This window comes from Rousettus aegyptiacus, unplaced genomic scaffold (assembly GCF_014176215.1).
Source record: "Rousettus aegyptiacus isolate mRouAeg1 unplaced genomic scaffold, mRouAeg1.p scaffold_m13_p_15, whole genome shotgun sequence".
NCBI classification, from domain to species: domain Eukaryota; kingdom Metazoa; phylum Chordata; class Mammalia; order Chiroptera; family Pteropodidae; genus Rousettus; species Rousettus aegyptiacus.
This window is the reverse complement of record NW_023416290.1, coordinates 403,205-431,056: the sequence shown is the minus strand read 5'-3', so window position 1 is coordinate 431,056 and position 27,852 is coordinate 403,205. Positions and strand designations below refer to the sequence as shown.

Below are 27,852 nucleotides of genomic sequence, written 5' to 3'. Positions count from 1 at the left end.
TTCTGAGGCGCTACGGGAGACTGCTGGAGTTCCAAGCGGAACACACAGAATAAAATGGAACCGTTTACTTCCTGGTTCCTCTCTTCGGGGCACATCGGGTAAGCTGTATTGAAGCACCCTATGACTGAAACATTTGTCTTCTGTCCGAACACCAGAAAGTACAAGAATAGAAGCCTTAATGCAAAAACCATTCTGAGATGATCAGGTCTTGATAAGCACTGAAGTTTCCATGTGCATGCGAGGTCCATTGAGAATCTAGTGAACGCTCCATTGCCCGAAACCTTCGTTCTGGACCTACTGTGATTCCGGGGTAACTGCTTCCAGACGGCAGCACTGGTGACAGCTGGGAAACACTGCACACTGTACCTCTCTCACACGCGGTCACTGGGATTCTCCCACACGATGGCCTTATCTCGGAATCAATGTCCTTCCTCAGGAAAGCGGAGGACCGTCAGTGCCCCGCGGCCTCAGGTTGTGAAACAAATCATCGTGCTCGTTCCTGAGCCCTTGCTTTGGACTCAGAAAACAGAGTCGGTCATCTTCACCTCCGACCTGGAAAATCTCCCTGAACAAATCCTGCTGTAATCACACCAGCAACATGGCATGAGGCGCTGCTGATGTCTGAGCGGTTTTCAAAAAATGTCAACATGAGCAGCAGCTTTCTGAGAAGTGGCACTGAAAGACGACATCTTCCTTTGCATATCACAGAACGGAGGTCTTCTTCTTCTTTTTTTTTTTTTTCAACGTGTCTTCAGGCAGTGGTTACCTTCATTCTAACCTATTAGCTACTGATTACGTGGCAATGAATACTGATCGGCTAAGTAAGCAGGAAAGGAATCTCCCAGATTAAGTCGCTCTGACTAGCTGAGTCAGGTTTTGGAGGGAACGTCACTCATGAGCTGACCTTGCCAGGCAGTACTGCTTACAGACCACGGCCGCCTTTGGGATAGGCATATAAAATAACTCACTCTTAAGTTGTCTCATGTCAGTGAAGGATGAGCAAAGTGTTTCCGCAGAGAGGGGAGATTTTTAAAGAATTCATGACGGATTATTGAGTTACAGTATCTATCTTTACAAATGAGAAAGATAAGTCACAGATGGCCATGAAGATAAATGCTGTCATGCTTCATTTCATATAGATCATTAAGCCTAATATTCTATTGCGTTCTCCATTCTTTAAAATTCATTTACATTGAAAAATTTCCCCTTTAAGCACCAAGATATTAAAGCAAACAACCACCACCACTATCAGAGGAAGGCGTGCTAATAAAGCGAAACTGAAGCAAGAACAAAAAGCTCTGCATTGGCTCCTCGCACCTTCCTGCCGGCTCCGTCACGACGTACAGTGAAGACAAAGCGGTCAGTCCGCTCCGAGCCTGTGTTCCTGCCCCTTGAAACTGAAAGTAATGAAATTATCATTTTAAAACCTATTTTGCTTATGAGTTTCCAAAGTTTACTTGGAATAGATTGTGTTCTAAAACACAAAGCTTCTTTTCCAGCAACTGTGTTAATAAAAACACAAGGAGGGAGACATCCCTGAGTAGCTCCTTTAAACAACATCGTGCAAATAAGAGTTTGAGGTCGGAGTAATTTGCAAAGTGTTTTAAAGTCGTTACTACCAAATAAACATGAACTCAAAATCAGAAATTTCCCAAACAGTTCAGATTTCAGTGAGGGTCTCGTCGTTGCCATGGTCCACTTGTTTGCGTGACTCGCGTGTCTAAGGAAGTCTTCCTCGTTTCCGCGCCGAGGGTTGAAGAAGAAAGCACATATCGTGGGAGACGCACGTCCAGACTGCATCCACTCGTTTACACGGCGCCATGTCTCAGCTCACGGTCCCTGGGACCTCATCTTCCTGGAGGGTGCCTGGGGCGGAGCTTCTGACGCTTCAGCCGCCCTGCATCCCGCAGAACAGGGCCCCCTCCCCGGTTCCAGCGCAATGGGATCCGAGGCAGGTCCCCGCATGCATGCCGATACCTGGGCGCACAGCGCAGGAAGCCAGTTTAGACATCACCCGAACGCACGTGCTCCCAAACGCCCACTCTCAGACACAGGAAATAGCCAGACCTGGTTGCACAGAAGGATTCCTGGATTAAACCGTTCCACTTTTAACCCCCGAGTGCTTTTAAAATCTTTCTAAATTCTACTGGTAAACTTCACTTTCTCACCGCAGTAAGGTCACTTCCATGACATAATGGATGATTAAGATCCCTGGGACCTCAAGGGAGTATGAAGACACACATCAGAACTTGGAGAAAAGGTCCCTACATGCAGACGTAGACAGATAAAGATGGGTTCAAGTCACGCTCCACAGCAAATGCTGAAGGTCTCCTACAAACAATTTCACCAACCTGAGCTTGCTTCCCCTGCCTGCCTACTTCCACTACTTCCAACAATAAAATTGCTGTCGGAAACACATTAGACCAAGGAGCCGGTGACACGGCCCGAGCTCTGACGATGGCTCTACCACAGCCACGGCCCCTAGGCACCTATATCACCTCCCTTCACGGGGACCCTGGCAACAGGAGCCAGCATCCCAGCGTCATGGCGACGGGGAGGGAGGCCCAGGAAATCCACAGCCGACAGATGAAAGGAGCAGTCTGTTTCCCAAGCTCCTTATTTCCAGCGCCCACGGCGCTCTGTGATCTAGTTAGCCCGCCAGCCAGGAAGGCTTTCGGCATTATGAAAATACCATCTGCAACTGACCTTTGCAAGTTTTTCAATACTTTCATTCATTTTTTTTAACATTATTTACTGAGACGTTTGTACCAACTTTGTATCAGTTACCATGCTCGGCACGATAAATCCAACAGTGGGCAAGACATGATCTGTACTCTCATGAAATCATTTAGATTAACCGGAAAAAGGAAAGACGACCGAATGGTCACACACAGTCAGAACCGCTGGGAAGCGGACAAGCAGGAACGCGGACCTACACCGTGTGGGCGTCAGGAACCGGCCGGGGGCGGGGCCCCACCTCCCCAGGACTTGGGGACGCAGACCGATAGGACAGGCGAGGGGCCGCGCCGAGACCGCTATGCAGGAGGCCGACCGACCGGCTGCAAAGCCGCGCCGGAGAGAAGGGAAGCGCGGCCGCCTGCGCCCCGGAGCCCGGGAAACCGGGAGACCCGTCGTAGGGGACACGGCGGGGCCTGCAGTCCAAAACCCCCACGGGGGGCACGAGGGGCCGGGCAGGGGCCGTCGTCGCGGCTTCAGACGTAGAGAAACCGAGGCTCGAGCGAGGCCTGGGCGCGGGGCGCGCGGCGCGGCGGCCGCGCACGTCCCTCCGCTGCGCGCCCCGCGGCCAGTCTCCCCGCCGCTCCGCACCCGCCGCCCCCCGGCTCGGGGCGCCCGGTCCCCGCCGCGGCTCCGTCACAACTCGGGGCGCCCGGTCCCCACCAGCCGAGCCGCATCGAACCTGCAAACGCGCGGGGCGCGGCGGGTGCTCGGGGCGCTGTCTGAGCAGCGGCCACACGCTCTGCACAGAGGCCGCGCCATGTCCGCCCCCCCCCCCCCCCCCCCCCCCCCCCCCCCCCCCCCCCGGCACCGCGGGGACGACCAGGGTCCCCACGGCCCGTCCAGCGCTGGGGGACAGCGGGCCGATCCCCGCCGACCGAGGGTGACCGGAATCGCACGTTCCCTCCTGGTCAGGGCTCCGTAGTACGACCGAATCTATTTTCTCGTATTTGTTATCACTCCAGTATGAATGTGCAGTCATGTTGAGTATACTGTTTTGGAATGATCTAATAAAACTGGAATAATAAATAAGCCAAATGCGGTTTTTAATTTACTATCCACCATCTGTCATTCTTTAATTATCCTGCCATTTCTAGAAATGAATGGTTAGAAAAAGGCGTTAAACCTGTGATTCATTTCACCTTAGGAATTCTTATGGGGCCTAATGCAGTAGACAAAACTCCCAAGTAATTGATGTATAACAGAGTATTATGTCTAAAACTTGGGACAAAGATTTTGAGATTGTGAGGACACAACCTAGAAAAAAAAGTTATCATTTAAGAGCTGCAACATTTCCGTCTCAAAGTAAAATGCCCGTTTCCTCTGAGGGACACTTTCATCATCCCAAGAAACCAGCTAACAGGCTCCGAAGTTGCTCAGGCTGAAAACAGCACCTGCCGCATTTGCCAGCGGAATCCCTGGCTCAGGGTCCCCTGTGTGGCTCGGGGTCACGATGAAGGGACTCCTGCGTGCTAAGGCGGAGCCAGGTTGCCTGCCGCGGGCCAGGCTCCTGGCTGGCTGCACCAGCTCGCACTGTCCCGCAGTCCCTGCTGCCCGCCACCACCTGCATGAGCTCAGCCTGCGGGCCACAGACCCGCCCCACGGCCCAAACCGCCACTGTCAGGCACTGCTGCGAGGCCAGGGAGGAAAGGCCAGGTCACTTCTGTGGCTACTACATCTCAGAACTGGGACAGCAGTGAGGACCCAGAGCTGCCATTTCAGAAAAATTATCTTTCACAAAACACTAGGAACAGTTATCATAACAAATTCTTAAGTGTCAATAAAATATGTTGTTTTATATTTTTAAATCAACAATTTCATTTTCTCCATCAAAAAAAGAAAGCGTGTCGAATGCCAACTATGCCTGAGAAATAAAGCCATATACGAAACTCCAGGTGAATTTACGAGAACGAGCCTGTTCCAGGTACCTCCACGTGGAAGGGTTTTGAGATTCGTTACTGGGACTCATATATCTACCAGACGGTCTTTCTCACACATGAAATCTGTCTGACGCCATGGATTTAGAAATAAAAGTCTTCTTAAATAATAATTATGCATGTAATTCCTACTCTTGTCTGCTGCAATTGGATTGTAAGTCCTTAATTTATACATTTCCACAAATCTTTCCTAATTGTTATTTTATTAACCTCCCTATTTACTTTCAAATTTTATAATTTTCATATATATTTATTTTTGACATATCTTAATCTGCATGATTCTCAAAAACTACACAGTTTATTTTGACTTTTCCTTACTTAGCTAAACCAAGTTATTTTTAAGGGTGGGGAGCGCATACTTGTTCCATGGGGACGCTTGATTCTCTGCGAGAACATATAACGTTCCAAGTGATCAGAGCTAGTTTTTGGAAATTCGCTTCCACATACCAACACGACAGGAGTATTTTCGTTAGCTCTGAGCCCCGTTCACATCATCGCAGAACAAGGATTTCAAGGAACAATTAGAGCTTTAATCTCAGAGTTCACAATTACAATCAATTTTACAAAAACATTTCTGAAATATGCTTCTCTGTTTTGACTTAGAGTAAGATATTATTTATGAGCTTTTAAGGTTTGGTGAGTTCTCAGCTGTGAATACTAGACCAATATTTAAAAGAAACATTTAACTAAACTTTTGAAGTAAGTGATTCACAAAATTGCTTAATATATGCTCTCAGGATTTTTTCCTCTTCACTTTAACTAATGGCACTGTAAATTGCAAAATTCTGTCACTGGCACGAGAGTAATTGCTGATCGGATCAGGAGCCATGCTGAACTATGAGGAAAAAGGCACCAGATGAAAGCTGCGATTTCGGACCTGACCAGTCGCGACGGAGCTGAGTGGAAAGCGGAGGTGGGTCGCCCACGTGGCTCGTAGCGACCAGCGCTGCGGGCATCAGAGGTGACCCGTTAGCGGAACGGCAAGTCACATCGATATGCACACCCAGGAGGCTCTTCTAAGAACCGTTGATCTTTTGAAATAGTTTCACCTTCAAGGCGTCTTATTATACCAAGTGTCATCGGAAATTCTTAGCCTTTCCTTTTGGAGCTCTCTGAATTTTTGCCCTGGTTTGGGTTCAACGGACCAGACCCATTAAGAAAAATTGGTACGTGTTCCTCCCAGGACACGACGCTCACACTCCCCTCGCTCCTCCCGGCGCAGAACAGCTGCCGCGCCCTCGCCAACACCTTCCTCGCGACTCTTCGACCCCGACGCTGCAGGCACGGACAGCGGAACGGCAGACTCCCGCGTCAGGCACGTGCTTCTTTGGCTTTACACATTTAAGGACATTTGCTCTCACCTGCCTTTTGAGATCATCAGTGTAGCGAAAGCAGAGCCAGAGTCACGAGAACGTGACCCCTACGATCCTCATGCGCAGCAAGACACAATGACCCTCATGAAAATACAGCCACGTTGTCTGAACCAGCGTCACGCTTCCTGTTAAAAGGCCAAGGCATCCTGTCTAAGTACCTTATTCCCTGGAAGATTTTCCTAGCATTTTATTTTCGTAATGACAGCAGCATTTCTACTGGAGACTCGCAAATGACTCTGTATTGTCGTCTGTGCTCATCTTCCTCCTCGGGGTGGCTTGTCCAAAGAGGCATCGGACAGACGGGGCGCCGAACACAACTGTCACGGAGCCCGGACTCACCGACAGTCCGCCTTGAGTGTCCCTTTGAATTCCCCCTTTGAAACAGAGTTGGAAGTTAGGAACTTTTTCTCTAAAAGTCCTGACATCATTTTCCTCAAAAGCCTCCACTTACATCCTTCCGAGGGTTTTATCCACTGTCCTGTGCAGACGGCCTACATCCCTTCTGAGGCCCAAACTGCTTGCACTACTGTCAAAATTCACACAACGCGGTAAGTGCTCTGTCCAGCTGTACCTGTCCTATAATTGTGAAGCTAGCCACCCCAAACTTTGTATGAAAAACTGAAATGGGGCTCTCTGCTTTGTACTGACCATATAGAGCGGCAAATCTCTAAAATCTGAGTATAGATTTTTAAAGTGATAGGCAATCGTAAAAAATTATGATAAGGTCTGGCAAAATATTTATGTTTTGTTACAATGTACGCAGTGTTTTTTTCCGCTTCCACCGTAGCATTTTATAGTTTGCGATGGCACACGAACATTGCCACACTCGATGTGTCAGATCATTGTTTGAGATTCAGTCTTCATATCTATGATATAGTTTTAATCATATATATTTATTTTTGACATATCTTAATAAGTCACTACCTATTTTGTTTTTTTCTTATACATTTTGAATTTTCTCCGATATTTTTAAGAGTTGCCTTCTCAATATATCAGGGAGAACTTTTACTTTTAAAATATTTCCTCAAAAAAATTAATTATTCACAAACATAACTTATATGGAGCATGTTCCCTCTGAGCTAAATGGGGTTTTTATCGCATGGTTTGTATCTAAATTGATTTCCAAAGTATCGAATGTCTTGTCCTTTGCTGCGACATTGTTGCCTTTCCATTAAGTTCGTTTATTGGCACAACACTCGAATTTAGAAAATATAACAAAGTATATTGTTACATTTCATGAGTTGATATCTTCAGAAAGCAAAATGCTAAGTAGTGAGGGTGTGCACAGGCATTTGGAAGATGACTCAGTTTTCCCACAGCTCTGTCATGACACGGGTGTGGTCGCCACGCCGGCGAGCTGAGCGCAGTGCACTGGGAACGTGTTTGCCGAGGTCCTGTGGTGTGTCTTCCGGCACCTTATGAGGAACGATGTGCTGCTTTAACTACACAATAACACTCTCGTAATAAACGCCCTGACTGCCAAATGTGACTACTAAAGAATTTCTGCCCAAAAATCTCAATGAAACCTAACACGAATGAGCCCGTGCGCAATAAGAACATTAAAACAGTGGCCACTGTTACCGAGGCCCAGGCCTGCAAGCTTTGTCCGATAAGCTCAGGGCCCTAACCCACCCACGCTCTCTCACCAGGACCCGATTTTATTTACTGACTTGTTCCTGCGGACCGCAGGACTAGTCTCGTTGGATTACAGTTCACCAAATGCACTGTCTGTTGGTGCCAGTAAGATCCGAGGTTATCAAGGGTGGGACAATGTTTTTCATCTCTGCACTCATATGAACTAACAGTGTCTGAGACAGAGAAAGCACTAACATAGCGACTGGGGTGAAATGGAGTAAAATTCTTACACTAAGGGGCATGAAAAATAGTCTGTATGAAGGTATATTATTGTCGTGACCATGGATGTCTCCAAACACCCACTACAGCGTCTCTTAGTGTTTCTAGCTTCACCCAAAATCCCCAGATTGGTAAATTGGGGATAATCTTGCTGTGTTCAGCAAGATTCCGTGGGAAGCAGCAGAGCCTGCAGGACCTCTGAGGAGGTGACCTACGAGAGGACATCCGTGACGGCCGGCCTGCCCGACAGAGCGCGTGCCCTCTGGTGCTGACGCTCCCCAGGCGGGACTGCGCGGAGCGCTCGGCCCAGAGACACGCGGGAGGTGGCCGTGAGTGCGCGCCCGAGCCGAGCGCGAGCCGCCAGCCGCCGGGCAAACACCTTTCGCCGTGCTGTCACCGGACCGCCCGGCGGTTACTGAGAACCGCGTTTTTCAAGCAGCTGGGAACCCATGCGTCCTTGTGACAGGAATAACAACCCTGACGCTTTACACACCTCAGAAAGACCTCATCTCACTCGCGTCCACAGACGGCGTAAGTCCCCTGTGTCACACTTGCGACAGCAACTTAGTTATAACCACCCATTTATTCTTCTATCCAGCAAAGATTAAGGAAGCACCAACTACGTTCCCAGTAACGTCTGGCACAGGTCACAAGCAAACGGTCCTCTCTCGCTTAGAGCGGACCTTCTAGGGGAGGGGACAGACAATTAAAAGCAAACAAGTATTGAGACAAGTTCATCTCACACGACAGTAGGATGGGGCTTGAGAAAGCGGCTGGCGTGCAGTGCAACATTAGGGGGCGAGACTGGTGTCGCAGAAAAGCTCTCTGGGGTGACATTTGCTCCGAGGCCTGAGCGCGAAAAACAGCCCCAGCCCTGAAGCCAGGAAGAGGCGTCTGGAGAAGGAGCAGCAAATTCACGCAACTCGTAAACACAGAGCAGAAGATCAACTCGGCCCCTGCTCCTTCCGCAGCACCCCACTCTCTCCTCTCACCTGAGAAAGAACCAGCTGTGACCAATGAGTAGCAACACACTCCCAAGGCCACGGTAAGACTATCGTAATGAAAGTTATTTGCAGACTTAAAAAAAATCACTATTGAAATAGTTCATGTGTTCCTTGCAAGATCTAAAGATTGTAATTTTAATACATATAAAATCGTTATAATAGAAAGCAACATCGGTGTCCTTAGTAAGGCCCATATTTGATATTTAAATGCAATTTTTGTTCCGCAAAGTGTTTTTATCAGCTTATCATTTGTATTTCAGTAACCTAAGAATGAATATACAAACCCTAGGTAAAAAGATAGCTTCCTTGCTGTGAACCTAAAATGACTCTAAAAAAAACCCTATGCAACACATATAACATAACCAATAAAATAAAATATTATTGCCTCAGAAAAACCTTAATGAGATTTAGGAGTCTAGAATTCTGTAGTCTAAATTTCACCCCACTGATAAAATTAAAGGGTGGGACAAACACCTAGAGAAGAAATCCCAAAAATGAACATAATTTTCGTTCTTTACTTTTCTATAATTTCATAAACCTGTACACTAAAGAATATATAATTTTAGTAAAAGTAATCTGGTACATCATTCCCCAACATGAATTCTTTAGGTTCAGATCAGAACTTACTTGCAAAGAGAAGAGAAAATGCAACATACGTGATTATACGCAAAACCGAAAGTACCGAGAACACACAGCAGGAGCATCAAAGCCAGAGGCTCCCGCAGGCGGCCGGGTGACAAGAGGTCTGGGTGGGCACTGAGTGGAGCTGGCATCTCGTTTGACCTTGGGAAAATTGATTAACCTCCTTGAATCTCAGTTTTTTTACCCGTAAAATGGGCATACAAATCTTTGTTCTACCTTCCAGGGTTGTCATTATGTGGACCAAGAGCAGTAATGTAAATCGAAGAGTTTTCAAAACATAGTATCGCCCAGTTTAAGTCAGGGAGAACTGCTAACCCCCTGCCCACACATACATCCTCCTGCTAAAAACACCACCTGGACCCACGGCCGATGGAAAAGCAAAATGTGTTGACATGTTTTTTTCAAGTTCACCTACAAAAATCAGGAGTTGCACAGTAAACTATAAAGTTTATGCATTTTATTTCATGATATTTGTCTAAAGCTCTTCACTAATTACAGCAGAATAATTAGAGAATCAAATTCATTTGCAATTCTAGACCGCTGGTTCTTTAAACACTTAAAAGATTTTCAACGCCCCCTCCTCAACATTTCAGTAAGAGGATTGGCTTATGTGCTGTGCGCGTCTGTGACTGACAGAACCGGCTTGGTTTTTTGCTGGCTCTCCTCGCTGGGGCTGCTGTGCACTAATCAGTCACTCTGATGCCTCATCGCCTGGGAGGAGAAGCCTCGGGTTACACAGCCTGGGGCTCAAGGGACACCGGGAGCCTGCCTCCGACCAGCGGGGAGTCGCCGTTCTCTCCTTCCATATGGGAACAGGGCTGTGTTTGGGAAGCTGGACCGTACTGCCAGTTGTCATCGGTCCCTCGTGGACAACGTGCAAAACCAAACTAGACTTTGTCCTTGCCTTGCCAGTCTTTTTATCCTAGAAATGTTTAAGGAAATGGTATTCACAGAAACTCTTTATTTTGAAACACCGGTAGCAATAAGCTGTTTTGCAGAAGCAGCTGCTTAGTAGTCAACTCATGTGGCTTTACCCTTGAACCCTTTGAATCTTTAGTCCTAAGTATCATCTGGATAGACTATGAGGCTCTTCGAGGCAAAAAATGGATATCTTTTATTCAACTTTGTATCCTCAACACGTCACCCAGTGCTTGTCACATCAGCAGGCATCCTTGTTCAATCAGAGATTTTAGGAAGTTGAATGTTAATTACCGAAGTGACCTACAGTCAAAGCTTCTGGAATGTTCTGCCTTCTCAGACTTTGACTAACATATTTCAAGAACTAGATTCCTCACTGTCAATTCTCACTAAAACTAAACAGTTACCATGTACATAATTACAATTTTAAAAAATGTTTGTCTAAATGAGGCTGAAATTTCCGGATAATGGGTGTGCTAGGGGTGAATATATAAATTTGTTGTATTGAACCATTTCACTGTGAGAAATTTTAAGAAAATGTGGCTCTATCTTTAACCAGTGTAAATTTCCTAAAGAAGATATCTATATGGTTTCAAGTATCGATCTTTTCTGGTGGGGAAAGGCCTATTCATTTTTAGCTGATGATTTATCACTTACATTAGCTACTGTTTTGTTTTCTTTACATACATGGGTTTTCAGGTCTCCATCTTGGTTTTATTTTATTTTATTATTTATTTATATTTTATGCCTACAGCACCCGGTATTCCCAGGCGGTCTCTCATCCAAGTACTAACCAGGCCCGACCCTGCTTAGCTTCCGGATCAGACGGGCTCGGGCGTGTTCAGAGTGGCATGGCCGCAGACTCCATCCTGCTTTTGAAGTGGGTATTATGTTAACATAAAGAGGGACTGTGACCCCGCTGGCTTGGTAACACGGAGTACCAGGAGCCTGAGGCCACGTGCAGTGCGAGACTCTGCCACCACCCCTCCCGGACCCCGGGCCCCTTCCCCTCACGCCCAGGAGAGCACCGCGGTGACGTCGGTTCTCACGTCTGACCGCTGACGGCTGCAGCCACATGCCCCCCTTCCCCTCTGTCCCCGCGCGCCTGGTGAGGGCGAGCCGATAAGAAAGCACAGGCTCGCCGTGCACGCTTTCTGAATGCATGCGTGGATAGCATCGCTCTCGATATCTGAACCAAATTTCGGGTGGAGGATCCATTTCATCTTAGCGAGGTGAACCCAACACTTGTGCCAAGGAAAGGCCAGAATTCCCAGAGAAAGCTGCGTCCAAATGCGTGAGAAGACATGAGATTCCTGCGGCTTCTGAGCAGCTCCTTATAGACCTCTGACTTTCACACCACATATGGAGACAGCTGCTAGAAGCTTCCAGAGGATCTCGAGATTTGCAGTGGCCCCCAAGTGAGCCCTAGGAGCCACCCACTTCAGCGATGGGTGAGTGGTGACTTTCCTTCCCTTCTCCCCTGCCCTTCCAATGACTGTCCAAACCTCAAACACCCTACCAGCCCCCTCCCCCGCCCCGACACTCTTGGAATGCGTGGGGGACTTCCGCACTGACTCCACTGGTACCGGGGAGAGCTGAGTCTCAGACTGAGCGCACCGCAGGGCACTCAGTAAACACCTGCCCTACAAGGGGGGACAGCCCCTTTGTGCATTAGAGTGAGTCTGCAAAACGAGGCTGTGCAAGGGAACCCCAGCAAGCAACCCAGTGCGGCAAGCCCGGGTGGTTTTGATCAGGAATCTACAAGCACAGGGCAGGTGATGTTTCATGGGCGAGATCGAGCAGGAAGGCGAGGAGGCTGCACGCTGAGCTGGCGAGGGACAAGGTGTTTCTCTGAACACGGCGCATCTTTGACAAGCTTGTGGAATAGCTCGCCGTGGGCTGGCCAACTTTCCTTGGCCAGCACTCAAATCTTGCAGGTCTCTCCCAGGGATCTACAAGCAATCATACGGCTCCCGATTTGCCTCAACCATCACGCCCTGCGTGACAAGACCCGGCAGACGTGCCCAGGAGCAGAGCCAGCTGTGGGCGCCCAAGGAAGCCTGGAGGTGAAGTGTGCTTACACAAAGTCTCTGGAACTGATCGTCAGAGTGTAAACCCAAGACGAGAACCAGAGAATCGACCTGTTTCCAGACTGCGATCCTCTTGCTCTTCCGTGTGTGAACTCTGGGCACTCCACTGCCGCCCGGGTTGGCATTACACCCACGAGCCCCCTGCGGGGAGGCTGACTGAGGTCAAGGCCGCTGGGTCACTCCTGGTGTTGCTCTGTGAACGTCACAGCGCCTTGGCTCGCGGGCCTGCAGAGAGCGGCACCCACCCTTCGCGGCATCCGCGAAGCCATCTGCTGCTGCTGTGAGCAGTTGTGCTGCTAAATATACCAGTGACTCAGATCTTCATCTGGTGTCTTCATGGCAACATCGCCAGAAATCGTCTGCTGGTTACCTTCCCCGGATTCCTCCCCTCGCACTTCCCCACATCTGCTCCAGCTTCCAGTCCAAGACCAGTGGCTCCTCTTCTCCGAGCTCAGGCTCTGTTTGACACTAATTTTCTCCTCATTCACGTCCAAGACAAAGAGAGAAGGTGCTAGAAATCGCGAGATGTTCTGGTTTAAGTCGCTGAAGGAGCAGGTGTGGGCGAACCGCGCAGGGGGTAGCGCGCTGCCAGCTGCGGGCGGAGCTCAGCTGGGAAGGCGCTGCGCACAAGAATAAAGGAGTCGGCGGTGACCGCTGCCGGGGCACTGGACACACCTCCAGCTTTGTCCTTGGCTCTCGAGGGTGAGGCCGCCACCGGCGTTGCCCTCTGACTCCTGGCCGACCCGCCGTCTGCGGAGTCTGAAGCAGCACAGACTGACTGATACCATTTAAGCTCCGTCTTGGTCAAGGTGAGTGGCCAGGATGGCAGAACGCTAAGCAGGATCCCGGCAATCAATACTGGCAACCAAGCGTTTTAAAAACAATAACTTCACACAAATACGTAAGAACATGGCCTCCTTCCCACGCAAAACGCCCACCTGAATGCTCTCTGATATAGTGACCTAGACACAGAGTCACATGCGCTCGTGCTTGGCCTCAGCTCACGTTTGCTCACGTGACATAGGACGGCCCAGGTAAGTTCAGAGCAGAGCCCCCTCGACCGCACTGACTGCAGTTCGCAAACCCCTGGGCACACACGCGTGCACATCCAGGCCCACACGACCCCAGCACACGCCCACGCAGACAGGCGACGACGGGGCGGCCGCACACGAACCCTCCCTGCCACACACACTCATCTGCAGGGCAACTGTGCAACGCAATCGATGTTTCCCTTAAGTATTTTGTCTCTTGTTCCCATAGAAGGTTATTTTGGCAATTTTATTGATGACAAATTAATAAAAACTGAAGCACACTTCAAATGTCTGAGCACAAAACACTGAATCATCTTTCTCTGCCGTGGCAGTGCCGAGTCACGCTCGGCCCTCCTCTCCTCCCCTTCTGGACGTCCCATCGTCTGGAGCACCTCGGGGCAGAGCAGCCATCTGAACAGGGCGCCTCTCCTCTGCCGTGGACTGCGGGCTGCGAGCTGGGACGCACCCCGCCCTCAGCAAAGTATGCAAACACTGCAGGCCACCTGCCGGCATGCGACACTGCTCTTCGATTTTAGGAACTGAGAACCCTCGAGAAGAAGTAAACACTTGTGCCAATAAATAGTAATGACTGAAAGAATTACGGAAAAAACGGTCAACTTGTAATAAAATACATGCTAGAAATTTAGGAAAACCCCACAACTTGTAGAAATAAAGATCTTCAAGTATAATAACCAGACTATTCAATGGACATTGTTGGCCCTGATAGACCAGAGCGTTTAGCCAAAGGTCCTTTCGTAGGGTTCATTCTAGGTTTTGCTTTGTATTAAGAAATGGAATTTCATATATGTTAATTATGCTATTCCTCTGCTGCTTTTAGCGCTAATGCAAATTCATAAGGCCTGATGTCCCTTCAAAGCAATTGGGATTTCAACCTTCAATTCACCTGCTGACATCATTATGTCTCTCTTTCTATTTATTTATTTCTATGGTGACATTGGTTAACGAAATCCAGTAAGTTGCAGCTATACACTACAACAGTAAGGTGTGTGTGTGTGTGTGTGTGTGTGTGTGTGTGTATACACATATATATGTATATATATTTACACTGTGTGTCCACTTCCCATAGTTAGATTTCTTTCTGTCACCAGCCTCTGTTTCCTTATTTCTAAATAAGGATGATAACCGCCTCACAAGGCAAGATCTATTAAATTAGACCTTATAGTCTTTCCCAAAATCAAGCGTAGAGTTGGTCCTCAAAACATTAGTCTCTACTCTTACACAGATCATGTCATTTACAGCAAGTTTCCTTCCAGGAGTGTTAAATACTCAAAAAACAGTATTTTCCCCCTTTCCTGCTCACAAATATAATCTCATTTAAGTTGTATCTCTACTGAAGAACACGTATTAATTCTCTTCTGAATCTATGAATGTAAGCACCTACCAGACGACACACATTAGGTTATCACTAAATGAATTTGTTAGTGTGTGTCCAAACATCGCAACATGATTATCAGTTTGTAGCCATCGGCCCATGTGCTTACTCCTTTATGCATTATGTAGAGAATGTCAAGGGAAAACACAGCTTACAAAACGAGGGTTTGTAATCCAGACACCATGAAGCTGCCCAACCACTGAGCTACCATTCACTGTGAAGAGCTAAAAGCTAGTGTTTGCTGCCTTTCTCTCTGACAGTTTTTGTACTTTAAACATTGTAACAACCTTTGAGGTGGTAAAATAGTCAGGAGTGTGTCGGGGTCCGGCCACCTCCACCACTACGGCCCTAGGTGTGTACACAGTGGCCTCCTTGAACTTCGGTCACACTCACACGCGAGGACACCCAAAATTCCTATTTGATAAGGCTGTTGAGGGGGCCCAGCAAGCCACGCAGCCTTGTAACCCCTCTCAACGCAGCACGCTGGGACTCCTGACTCCCAGGCCGGGGAGCGACACTTCCACTAAGCAACCTGCTTTGCTCTGCTGCTCTGTGCCTTGAACTTCCTAAAAACCAGATCCTCGCTAGGTGCGCCGTGGGCCTAGAAAAACACCGCTGCTCTCCCCGACTTTCTCCCGTCCCTCTTCCCCTCCCTGAGGATTCTGGAATCCAGGACCTGTGATGCTGCTACCAGATGTGTGTCTGCCTTAAGATGTCCCACTGTGCACCAGAGACAAAACAGAAGGGAACCTGTCCTGGCAGGGCCCCAAAGGGTGCGCCCAAAGCCTGCTGGGCAGACAGCCAGGTCAGGTTCCCCGTTAGCATTTCCAAGGCTCCACCCATCAAGACAAGTGCCCAAGAGTGTCCTGATGAGCTGGCCTTGCTCATTCTCTCCCGGTAGACGAGCCCACAACTGTCGACAAGGGCACACGGGGACACTCCTCGTGGGGCCTGAGCCCAGCTCTAGCTGTAAGGGGTGAGTAAGACGCCCTCACCCCATCTCGGGGAGGTCACAGTCCAATACCAGCAGCTTCGTGCAACCCGCCCCCCTCCACGCCCCTCTCTGCTTTTCACTTCTGTTTTGCTGGCGGGAAAATGTCCAAATCTAAGTAATGCACATGGCCAGACCACAGTCACTTCGCTCTGCTTTATGTGTTTTGACCAGGACTTCCCTAGAATAATACTGGCCCTAGAGCTGTTATTCCAGTAAAAATCTGGATTCTGAGTGAAAACTTGCTTCTCTCCTCCACGCCCAGCCTGCTTGTGTTCGGTTTCCCAGCACTTACCAGAGCTGTCAGAGACGACGTTCTGTGGCCCCCGATCAAAGATTCCTTCCGGGACTCGAGCCTCCCACAGACCCCTACAGGCTCTGCTTAGGTGGACCCTGGTGTCATAACTTCATGAGAGCAAATGCTACCTAAAGGAAAAGCAAGCTGGGGTCGACGGAACGATCCAGGGTTCGAGGCGCGTGAGGGTGTGTTCCCCGTCCAGACACTACACCTGACATTTCACCACAGAGATGTGTTCCCTTGGTCGCCTTCCTGGCCACCTGCTTTCAGCGCTAATTACGTCACGCTGACCCACACTGAAGAGTCACAGGGTTATGTTCCAGCAAGGTCTTCGCTGCCGCGGACGAGGGTTTTTCTGACAGCCTGCCGCACCCTAAGGCACTAGGCAGTTCACAGTTCTGTTGTTTAATCCGCACACAGTCCTGTGGGACTGGAGTCCGCGTCATCCATATTTTACAGATGAGAGGAACTTTAGGACAGCAGCGACAGAGGAGAAATAGACACAGTAAAACTTTCAAGTTCATTACTTACTAGCAATGTGTCCTTGGGAAATGTATAGCTCCTTCGCCTGTAAAAACAACGGCAATGGAATTTTTCTCCTGCTCTTGCTATAAAGAGCAAATGTGCCCGAGACAGAGGCAACATAAGGGTCGGAAAGCAAGCCAGGGCGCGGGGCGAGCAGGCTGCCCGGTCACAGCCCACGAGCCCCATGGCCTGGCCTGCCCACCACGGCACGGGGCCTTCGCGGCGAGTATGCGCGTCTCCAAGCCTCAGAGTCGCTCTTCCAAAACAACCTGGGTAACCAGACACAAAAGGGGAAGGCAGCAGAGACACTGTGACGGCCCCCACCACGATGGGGGCACACGCGCTGCGGGTGGAGGTGGCGCCGCCTCGGAGCAGGCCGTCCGCCCCGGCCCCGCGGCGAGCAGCGCCGCCTCCTCCCCGGCTGCACGTGGCGCGTCTGCTCGTCCGTCAGGGGCTCTGCGAGTCGGCGCCGATGCCAGGGCTGTGCCACGCTGGCTGAGTGGGGACGCAGCCCTGCGACACTGGAGGAGGCGACTTCAGGTGGCCCGTGCGGCTGGCTGAGGTGTCTCCTCGCCGCTGGCTCCGGCCGCCAAACCGGGATCTGCGCAGCCGGCGCTGCGCGGCTCTCAGCAGACTCCGTAAGGGCTGCGTGGGGAACGACACGGAGCAGGCGCTCGTGGCCCGCGCGGACAAGACCCGCCACCTTGCTTTTGAGTTGGTTCGGCTCAGCGCCCCGGAGAGCTGTTCACTTCCAATTCAAACTTTTCAAGTGCTCATAAAAAGACTCCCTTTCTCCCTTCCTGACATCTCTTTTTTCTCATTTATCCATTTATATTGCCCGCACAGCTAGTCTTTTGTGTCTGATATTTATTTGAAACTATCGAAATGACCAAACATAAATTCCGAGAGAAACCTCGCTTTGCCCTCCTCTCTCCTATCACCTCCTTGGGACACGAGAGACAGTCTCTCTCCGTCAACAGTTGTAGACTGTTCTCACAAGATCTTCCTCCTTATACGCGAAGGCTGTGTTGTAATAGTCACTAATGTGACTTCTCAGGCTTGAATGAGTCTGATAATTCAGCCTCCAAAGTAAGAAAAGAAAATAGAAATCATCAACCAGTTCTCTTCTTACTGAACATTCTGTTTCTTTGAAGAAGAAACCTTTTCATTGGTAAAAAAAAAAAAAAAGAAAGAAAGAAAAAAGAAAAAAATGCCAGTCACTTCTGATAAATACTTGTGAAACTCGTGTCTTCTTGAAAATAGCAAATATCTAAAACCTCACAAAATTTTTCGCAGGTTATAGGAAATTAGTGGCAACAGGTTCGCTCTTAAAGGCCAAGCATCCTGGGCTCTGGCCCGGCCTTCCCAGCTGCCTCTCCCGCACCCGCCGACAGTGTGAGCTCTGCGTGTGGAACCCTGGGACCTCCGCCCGGCATGTCCCGGCACCCCCTCCCCCACGGATGCCCGCCATCAGCCTCCCCACGACCTCCGCTGTCCAGCGGCGCACAGTCAGCCCTCAGCCTCGACAGCTCTGGCCCGTCTCCTCTCCACTGTCACGGTGTGGCCCTCGCCACCTCTCAGATGACAGGAACCTGGCAGCGGTCTGCTTGCCCCCCCCCCAATGTCCTTCGTACCAGCGCCAGCGCGGTCCTCCGAGAGGCGAACGGGGTCTGGCTGCCAAGGGCGCGTGGCGGGGGCGTAACGGGCGGCGCTGCCCCTCCGCACTGGCCGCACCTCCGCGTGGCGGGGGCGTAACGGGCGGCGCTGCCCCTCCGCGCTGGCCGCACCTCCGCGTGGCGGGGGCGTAACGGGCGGCGCTGCCCCTCCGCGCTGGCCGCACCTCCGCACGGCGGGGGCGTAACGGGCGGCGCTGCCCCTCCGCGCTGGCCGCACCTCCGCGGCAGCCGCCAGCATCGCCGCACCGCACTGTCCTCGCGACGGCCGCCCCTCCGCCCGGACTCTCCCCCCGCACTTGTCGACACGCCCGACACGGTCAGGCCCGCTGTCAGGCCCCAAGAAGTGCGCTTCCTCCACAGTCCCAGCTCGGTTGCACGAACCGCACGTCCTTCCCGGCGGGCACCGCCACCGACGGCGGCCGTCACCTCGCGTGCGGACGCTTGCTTCATGCCTCCTTCCAGCAGAGCGCAAGCTCCTCGAGCGCGGGCTGCTTATGCTTTTGTTCTCTGCTCAGTTCGCAGCACCTGACTCAGAGCCTGGCGCACTAAATGAATGGCGTCGAGTAGAAAGAGCTAAGGGGAAACGCAGCATTCAGCACGGATCGCCTTCTACCTCAGAAGTTGTGCGCCCGCACGCCTCCTGCCTGCCTGAGACCTGACTATATATTAATTATATTTCTATTTCCCACAGCACCTAGCATATCCGTTGTCATAGGGTTCAATAAATCTTCCTGACGAGAACTGAACAGAGTCCCTCTGCCCTCCACTGAGCTATACTCATCTCCCCGGAGGCGAGAGCAACGGGTCCAGGAAACCTCGGCCCTCTACCTGCCATGTAGAGCAGTGTGACCACTGTCAAGTTGCTTAACTTCTCTGAATCTCTGATTGATCATATGAAAAACAGGGATGATTCAAACGCCCCTTTCTAATTCATGAGGTAGTTGTGAGGATTAAATGAAATCGTGATGTGCATTTGTCTCGGATTAAAGTATTAACTATTCGAGGGCAGAGCTAGCGCTTGCTACTTCTTCGCCTCATCTGTACTAAATAGCCTCACTCTATGGCACACAGATCAATCAATAACAGCTATCATTTATTGGTCACCTACTCTGTGACCAAAGTTAATAGGCACTTTTCCAACAACACCTTATTTAACTCAGCCCTCAAACCGCAGTGGTATCCCTGGTTTGCAGAGGAGAAAAACGACCTGCACGGAGATGGGGAAGTTTGCACAAGGCCGTGCAGTTAGTCACTGGTCATGCCGAGACTGGACAGCGAGTCTGTGTATACAACTAATTTTAAGTGCTAATACGTATTTATCTTTTTTCTTTAACTAGCAAGATTCACTCCTTTCCTGAGAGTTCTCGACGGCCCTGATAAATCCTGGCGTCTGCCAGAAGCCCAGGGGAGCCCTGCAGGCTCTCCCTCACCCCTCCCTCTCTAGGACAGCTGAGGGGCCAGCCCACCGCCCGAGTGCGGCCCCGTCCTCCCAGGGCACTGAGTCTCCATCAGGGTGGAAATGGATGGAGGCAAGAAGGAGCTCGCTCTCACCGGCGTGACCCTGGCCTGCCATCCCTCCACTGACCTCGTCCAGGCCATCTCTTTTCCATGCCACGCCTGGTCCTCCAGCCCTCCCCTTACTACAGTGAGTCCTGCGACTGCCTTCCAGTAAGTCGTTTTTGCTCTCAAATTTGCCAGTTTCTGTTGCTAGCATAAACAGAACTCCAACTGCTATACTGTGCAAAAAGAAAAATGATATGAATTATAATTAATTCTCAAAAAACATTATAATGAATAAATAATAAGTATGCTAATGAATGAATAGAATATCCCTATTCATATGTCAGTATGTAAAATATTAAATAATAGACTAAGTACCACATAAAAACACATCGCAAAGAGGAATGCCACAAGACAGCGCATGATTAATTGCCAAGTGAAGAGCCCGGGCCGCGGACGCCAGAGGAGATGGGAGGAGGAAGGAACGGGCAGGCTGGGCCTGTCCGGGAGTCTTCGCTGCTCAGCAAACACTCGCCGAGCCAAGGCTGGATGTTTCCGATGCGACCTGAGGAAATAGGGGGACGCGGTCCTCGTTTCAGAGACACAAAGGGCGGAAGTGGGAATGACTCAGCACACGTCACTCCACTGACTCCTCAGGACTGTGCGACCCAGCAAAGCCCCGCCGAAGGGCTCTGTGTCAGTGGGCACAGAGATGCCGTGAGTCTCACGAAAACGGCATGTGGAGAATGGCCCGATGGGCGAGGAGGCTCTCAGAAGGGACGTTACCCATGGGGCGCAGGACGGCTGCTCAGCCAGGTCTTAAAGGATGGATCGAATTGACAAAGAGGTGGCAGCGGAAGGACACCCCAGGAGACAAATATGAGCAAAAACGGAAACGAGAATCAGCACGGTGTGTACAGGTGTGGTGTGAGGCAGGTGTGACAAGAGATTAGGTCCAAGTAGGAAGCAGGAGACGGACCATGGAAGGTCCTCACGTGATGACACTGTGGACACGAGAATATAAACCCTCACTGACCACACCGGAGTCTGACGCCCACCTCTGGAGGGTGGGGAGGAATCGGTGTCGCTCGAACTGCGTGCCGCACAGTGAAAGGGGAGTGGTCACCTGAGGATGACAGGGGGCTGTTCCCAGGAGGGCAGACGGCACTCAGCAGGAAAGAGCTGGCGATCCCTGCTGCTGTTTCTCTGGAAGGGCGTCCTTCAACAGCTCCATTGCACACTACTGGGCCGAAGAACTCAATAATAATTACGCCTCCTACTCACGAACAGTAACGTAAGCATCACAAAACAAATCTGTGTAAATCTGCCGGACAGAAGGCGCCACTGGGGCAGAGGCAGAGTCTGGCTTTAACTACGACGCCAGGGCACAGCAGGTGCTCAACAGCTTGTTTGTAGCTGAGTGGAAGGATGCACGTGATGCCCCATTTCACGCTCACCATCAATTTTATAAGGTGGACATTTTTATTTTCACTTCAAAAATAGTTGAATTATTTAGATAATTAAGAAAATTTTGGCAAAGAAATATACAATCAGATGACTTATTTTGAGGACACTGAATAAAAATAAATGATTCAGAATCCAGAAGACAGAATTTTGAGTGTATTTATTAAAGAACATCCTGACTATTAGGCTTGTGAAAAGCAGAGCTGCCTCTCAGAAAGGCCGCAGACTTCCTCGTCCCAGGGATTTCAGAGCTGGCTGCATGAAGACTCTCACCTCAGAGCAAGGGGATGGACATGTGGAGCCTCCACAAGGGAGCGTGGCCTCGCTCACCCTGTGGGGATGTATCCTGGGGAAAATGCCTCTGCATGGCTGGTTTCCTTTGCTATAGTGACACCTACTGTCATTACCAAAACTTTGTCTTTAGTAAAATATTTGGAAAATAATGTTTGAGAGCTAATAAAAAGACTGTTAATATGAATTCTTTATTTTAGCAGCTTAACTTATGAATTATAATATTTAAGAAGGTTCAAATAAAATGTATATAATGTATACACCTTTGAAACATGTGTGGATGAAGTGTTATAAAATACTATGAACTTACTGGCTTAATAAAATGGTCCTTACCAGATCTACATACATGTACATGTGTACATTCACATTACATGTGGCTGTAAAGCATTTTAAAGAGTAATTCCAAAATGAACAAACGAAGCAGAAACAGACTCCCAGGTGCAGGGAACAAGCCAGCGGTTGCCACATGGCAGGGGTCTGGGGGACCGGGTGCAAAACGGGACGGGATCGAGACGTACAAATTGGCAGTTACGAAATAGTCACAGGGATGCGAAGTGCAGCACAGGGAACACAGCCGATAAAATCACGATAACTGTGTAATCGCGATAACGGTCCACACTAAGGTGTATGTCTAACCACTGAGCTGTACACCCAAACTACTACAAAATAATACTGACTGTCAACTGTAACTGGAAAATTAAAATGATTTAAAAATAAATTTAAAAAATAGTGATTCCAATCATCTTAATACTAAGCTCAGGAAACTTCATTTTGTCAAATTAGCGAGACTTACACGTCTCACGTGTTGTCTTAACCAGTAGAGTGTTTAAAGTGTTAAAAATATCCTAAAATGTCCATTTTGAACAGTATTAAATATATCCTACATACTCATTTATGTTCACTTTAGTAAACATCTAATTTTTTGTTCTCTTTTTTAAGGACTGGAAGGGGTCGATTCGCCCAGGGGGGTAAGTGCCCCTGTATTTCCATAGCTCGTCGGAAACAGAAAGGGGACATCTCTCTCATGTGGTAAATATCAGTGTTTCGAGACATCTTCTTTGGGTTTCCATCTAAGTGAATGAACACAATCATCTACCTCAATGGTCTCGGTTAGCTGAGCGCTAACGCCATTAGCTAGCTCGCTGACGCTCCTTGTCAGAAACACAAACGCCATCAGAGCTAAAATGGAAAAAAAGCTCAGAGCTGGGGGGTCTTTCCCAGCATCTTGGGAAAGAAACAGTAAAAATGAAGAGTCCAGGAAACATCCTGCAAAGACAGACTTCACAGCTATCAGCGTTTTATTCATTCGAAGGAATTTCCCTGACACAAATGTATTCATAGACATGTAGACAAATACATATGATGAGATCTATATGGAAATCTATATCTGAACTTGGCCTTCCTGCCTGGTCTTCCACATTACCACAAAACTAGAGTAATAAGAAAACCACCAGTCAACATGCGTATTTTGAAGAGAACAGCAGGCAGGCACCAGGAAGGACAGAAGCAACTCGAGGACGAGGACGAGGAAAGGACAGAAGAAACTCGAGGACGAGGACGGGGAGGCACGCGAGGCACGCGGGCAAGTCGGCAGACATAATCTTCCCCTAAAAACAAGTAATTAACAATAGCGGACAGAAAACAAGCTTTCGTATGTTAAAGAGTAGAATTTGGGAAAGAATGACAGCTTCTAATGTGAATTGTCACAGAGGAGTTCTAAACAGGGCTGGACTAGGAACTGAATTTCTTTTTATTGACTGTATTTATAGAGACAAAGAACAGGAAGAACTTTCTGGGCCGGGTGGTGGTGAGGAGTCCAGTTTGGAAACAACAGCGTGAAGTCAGGACTGTTCCACGTGCATTCTGAAACGGGTTTGCTGAGGATCCCACAGAGGCTGCAGGATTCAAGTTGGAAACGGTGAGTCCATGACTCCCCATGAAACATGCTGGATGCCGGGCAAGGGAGGCAGACTCCATGCTACTAGATTTGGAAAGATTCTGACACAGGGATGCCTCTATGAAAGCAGTATTTTGGGAATAATATTGGTAGAAATGGAAGAGAGACCAAGGAGGAGAGAAAGAGAGATGCGGCCCACTGAAGGCTGCCACATTCGCTCAGGTATGAAATTGTAAGCGTCTGGATTAGGTTGGTCATGCTGCAGGTAGTAAGGAAAAAACATGAATGTGAGAGACGCTGCCAAGACTGAATTTAAAAGATCTGGCAAGTAGAGAGCATCTTGGTGTCTGGCTCTAGCGTAGGTTCAGGCTACAAAGAGTGAGAACAAAGACCGCAGAGCAGTCGCTCTGGTAGATCAGCTGTCCTGTAGCCCCAGCATGGCGCCCAGCCAGGTCGGGCTAAGTACCCTCGGAAGATGAGAGGAGAACAACAGCAAAATTGTTAGTAATGGAAGAGCTGAAAATTATGCAGAACATGTAAGGATTGGCCGAGTTGTTCCATAGAACGAAAGGATATTCTCTAAATAGTAATGACTAAGAGCCAAGCCAATTTGTGCAAAAGCCAAGCCGTCTGGACCAAGCAACAGAAAAAGATGCAGAAGAGAGGAGAAATAAGAAAAATACGCAAATGGCGAGCAGCCAAGAAGACGAGCAAAAGCAGCGGCAGGGGAGAATGGAGGCGTGGGAAGTGGCAAACGGCTGCCACCTTGACGAAAGAGAAGAGCGGAGTTAACGGTGGAGACGGAGGTGCTAGCGCAGCTCTGAAGTCCAGCGAGACTACGAGGTTAAATGGCCGTCATTCAGTCGCCATGACAGCGACTGTTTCCAGCCTCAGGAACGAAGAGCCCATGTGGTCACCCGTCCAGGCTTACTTATGGAGAACACTAGATACCTGACATCGGACGTCCAAGAGGGGGGAGGAGAGAAACGAACGAAAGGAGAACCCAGGCTGCGCGCTTCACCTGCCAAGGCCCTGCTGCCGCCCTGGAGAGGCGCCCTTCCCTCCATCTCCCCGCAGCTCACGGCTTTCACTCAGCCCCTGCACGAACGCCACCTCCTGACCTCGCCAGCTAGATGACGTACTCTCTCGCGGCCCAGTCGCCCTGTAACTCCCTAATGTTTGTTTTCTCCGTCGAACTCCCCGCTACCTGAATTTATGTTATACCTTTGAGTGTTTTATTTTCTGCCTTGTCCTAGGTCACAGGAGTCCCTGACACCCGGGCTGTGATTGGCACCCATCTATGGCCCGTTAGGAACTGGGCCGCACAGCAGGAGGTGAGCGGTGGGGTGAGCGAGCAAAGCTTCGTGTGCACTTGCTGCCGCTCCCCGGCACTAGCGTCACCGCCTCAGCTCCGCCTCAGATCGTCAGACGTTAGAATCGCACAGGAGCCCCGGTCCCTGGTGCCACAGAGAGTGGGGACCGCGGCCCCAGGACATAAGCTCCATAAGGGCAGGCACATCACCTCTCTTGTTCCTTGCTGCGTTCCAGCACTTTGAGAGGCGCCTGATGCTTGCTGAGTGAGTGGGCGAGCACAGTTCCACGCTGATGTTCTGATTCACAGGCACCCAGGTGGGGACTCGGCCGTCTACAGGTACGCGGTACACACGTGCTCTCTTTCTGCCCAGCATATTCTAGAGAGCCTCCCGTGTCCAGTGACAGTCCAGGTGGCTCAGGAGCCCGGCCTACCTTCCGGCTCCAACGGTGGCGCCTGAGGCAGGTTGGGTTGCTCAGAGTCCAGTCACCCGGCCACAGGGCTTGGTGCGTGGGTTGGCATGGCCTCCAAAGTAGGTGAATTCGGACTCAACCCCAGGGCTCTTCCCAAAGCTGGGCGACCCATGTATTCTCTGGGGTCGCATCTAAGCATAACCTAAGCCTGGAACCACCAGCAACCAACCTTGTTACCGAGTGGGAAGTAAAAATGAGTCTGACACGGAGGAAAAGCCGAGTTATGTGAAAAAAGAGATGTATTTCTGATGACAAGGTTGAAATCCCTGGGTCCGAAGATACCTAAAAGTTAATCTTTTCAACTTTCCAACCTTTGAACCTTTGAACAGGAGATAATCAAAGCTCTTATTTAAGCTAATTTGAGTTGGATTTCTCTCACTTACAACAGAAAGAGTCCTGACTAGTGGAAACTGTGAGGACTTGGACAAGTCTCATTTCAGCTATTTGTGAAACGGTGATAATAATACCTACTGTGTGTGTGCAAAATTAGTAAGAGTTTAAATTGCAAAAATAAATAGTGGCTACTTGATAAGTGGGGAGGCGGCTCGTGGCTGCGCTTGGGGCAGCAGCAGAGCTCGCTGCTGGAACAGGGCTGCGAGCACTGGAAACGAACGAGGCAAGGAGCGTGATCGTCGGCTCTGTCCACAGAGAGGGCTGACGCGAGCTACACTCGGCCCTCAGCACGCGAGAAGTCTCAAGACCACACCCGCAGGGAGAGATGGTCACAGAAGATGTACGGATGGAAGGAAACAAAAGAAGGCCAAGACTACCCATGAGGTAAGAAAATTAGAGACACTGAGTTGTTAGGAAGTCAGAGAGAAGTCAAGTTTGACAGACTGGACACAAAAAAATATTCTGAGGTACGGGCGAGGGAGGGGTAGCTGAGAGGGTATCGTGGCCGTGTGCTTTGATCCTCTCATGGGGACCCTGGGCCGATTCTCACAACCAACAATATGTCTTTGAAACATCAGATACTTTGTTGTACTATATCTTGAATTAACTCACCCAATTAACAAATCAAGCTAGGTACCTACATCCTCTTCAAATGCAAATTCCTTTCCTTCCCAAGCCAAGAGCTGTAGACCTCACCCTCACTCGCAAAGCAGGAGCGACCGCCTGCACGTGGCTTGAGAAGAGGCAGCCTGGGACCGGCTGACGTTCAGCAGCGCGCGGTCTTCCACGTTGTTCGACATCGAAAGGGCAGCTTGTCAAGGCATCTGTCATCTTCTCATCAGCTAGACATTGTTCGGCATGACTGTACCAAGCCATCATGTGAGCAGTTCTCAGCGAGAAGATGGCTGTAGTTCCCTATCGCATGTTCAAAGTTCATTGAGAATAAATGCAAATGTTCATATGAGCAAACGCAATTAATGTATTGACAAGCATTTTCGGAGCAGCGATTTGGTGTTCTGAAATGAGACACCTCGGAGAAGGCTAGCAGCATCTCGAAGGGAGTCAGAAAACTTTGAGGCCAAAGAAGCACAGCTTTCCAGGGAATCCAGACGCATGTCAAGACCTTGCTCGCCCGGGAAGTGCCGTGGGCGCCAGTCCCCGGGAGGCCTTTCCGGCCCCTCCCCCAGAAGACCTGGTCTCCCCCGCAGCCGCCTTTCCCACGTCAGTGCGCTGTCTGCTGCACGGGAGTTCTTCCCTTTGGCCTCCCGACCCGCCTCCACCACACACCCATCCCAGCGGCGCACCCTTCCAAAGAGCGCACCCCTAAAACCCTCAGCTCTGCGGAGCGGGGACCAGATGAGGGACAACAGCGGCCCTATAAACCTCAGCCCTGCAGAGCAGGGACCTGCAGGTGAGAATGAGGGCGATGGCCGAATGACAGCCTATTTGAAGTGTTTGCATCGCTACTCAAATGATTCTGTCGTCATCCCGACAGCTGCCAGTGACTCAAGTTCACCCAGATTTTAAAAGAACGAAATTGAACTGCTTGTCCCAGCACCTGCTAATCCGGAATTTCTCTGAACTTAGACAACCCCCTCCCCTCGGAGCTTCAGGACATCTTCTCCCTGCGGCTCGCGCAGCGCGAGCCCACTCACGGACGCACGGCCAGCGCTTCCCATGTCTGAGCGTCATGTCCCGTGTGGAGCGGACGGGAGTTGGCACTCCAGGCCTGGCCGAGGACACTCAGCTGCTCTGCGGCCACGACATGGAAGGGCTCCCCCCGAGGAAGCGGGGCTCCTGTCGGTATTTTTAGCATTTTCCCACTGCCCACTGTTACCCCATTGATTCAGCCAATGGACCAGAGTGTTTTTCAAAACATGAATGCTATTCGGCAGAGTTCTGAGGAACGTTGCTTCATCTGAAGGAGTAATGGGAGTTCCGAGCTCATTGCAATATGAAAGACATAATTTCTGGGATATCGCTTATGCTTAGAAGGCCATTCAGTCAGGTGTTATGGGAAACTCAGGGAGACATTATGGGAAACTGAGGTCAGG

At 49.9% G+C, this 27,852-nt stretch overlaps 1 long non-coding RNA gene and 1 pseudogene across 3 annotated transcripts in view; both read right to left on the bottom strand.

Moving 5' to 3' along the window:
* Positions 1 to 27,852, bottom strand: part of LOC107507567 — a 187,802-nt gene that overhangs the window by 118,470 nt on the left and 41,480 nt on the right. The window lies entirely within an intron of this gene.
* On the bottom strand, positions 11,210 to 11,327 carry LOC118612110 (annotated as a pseudogene).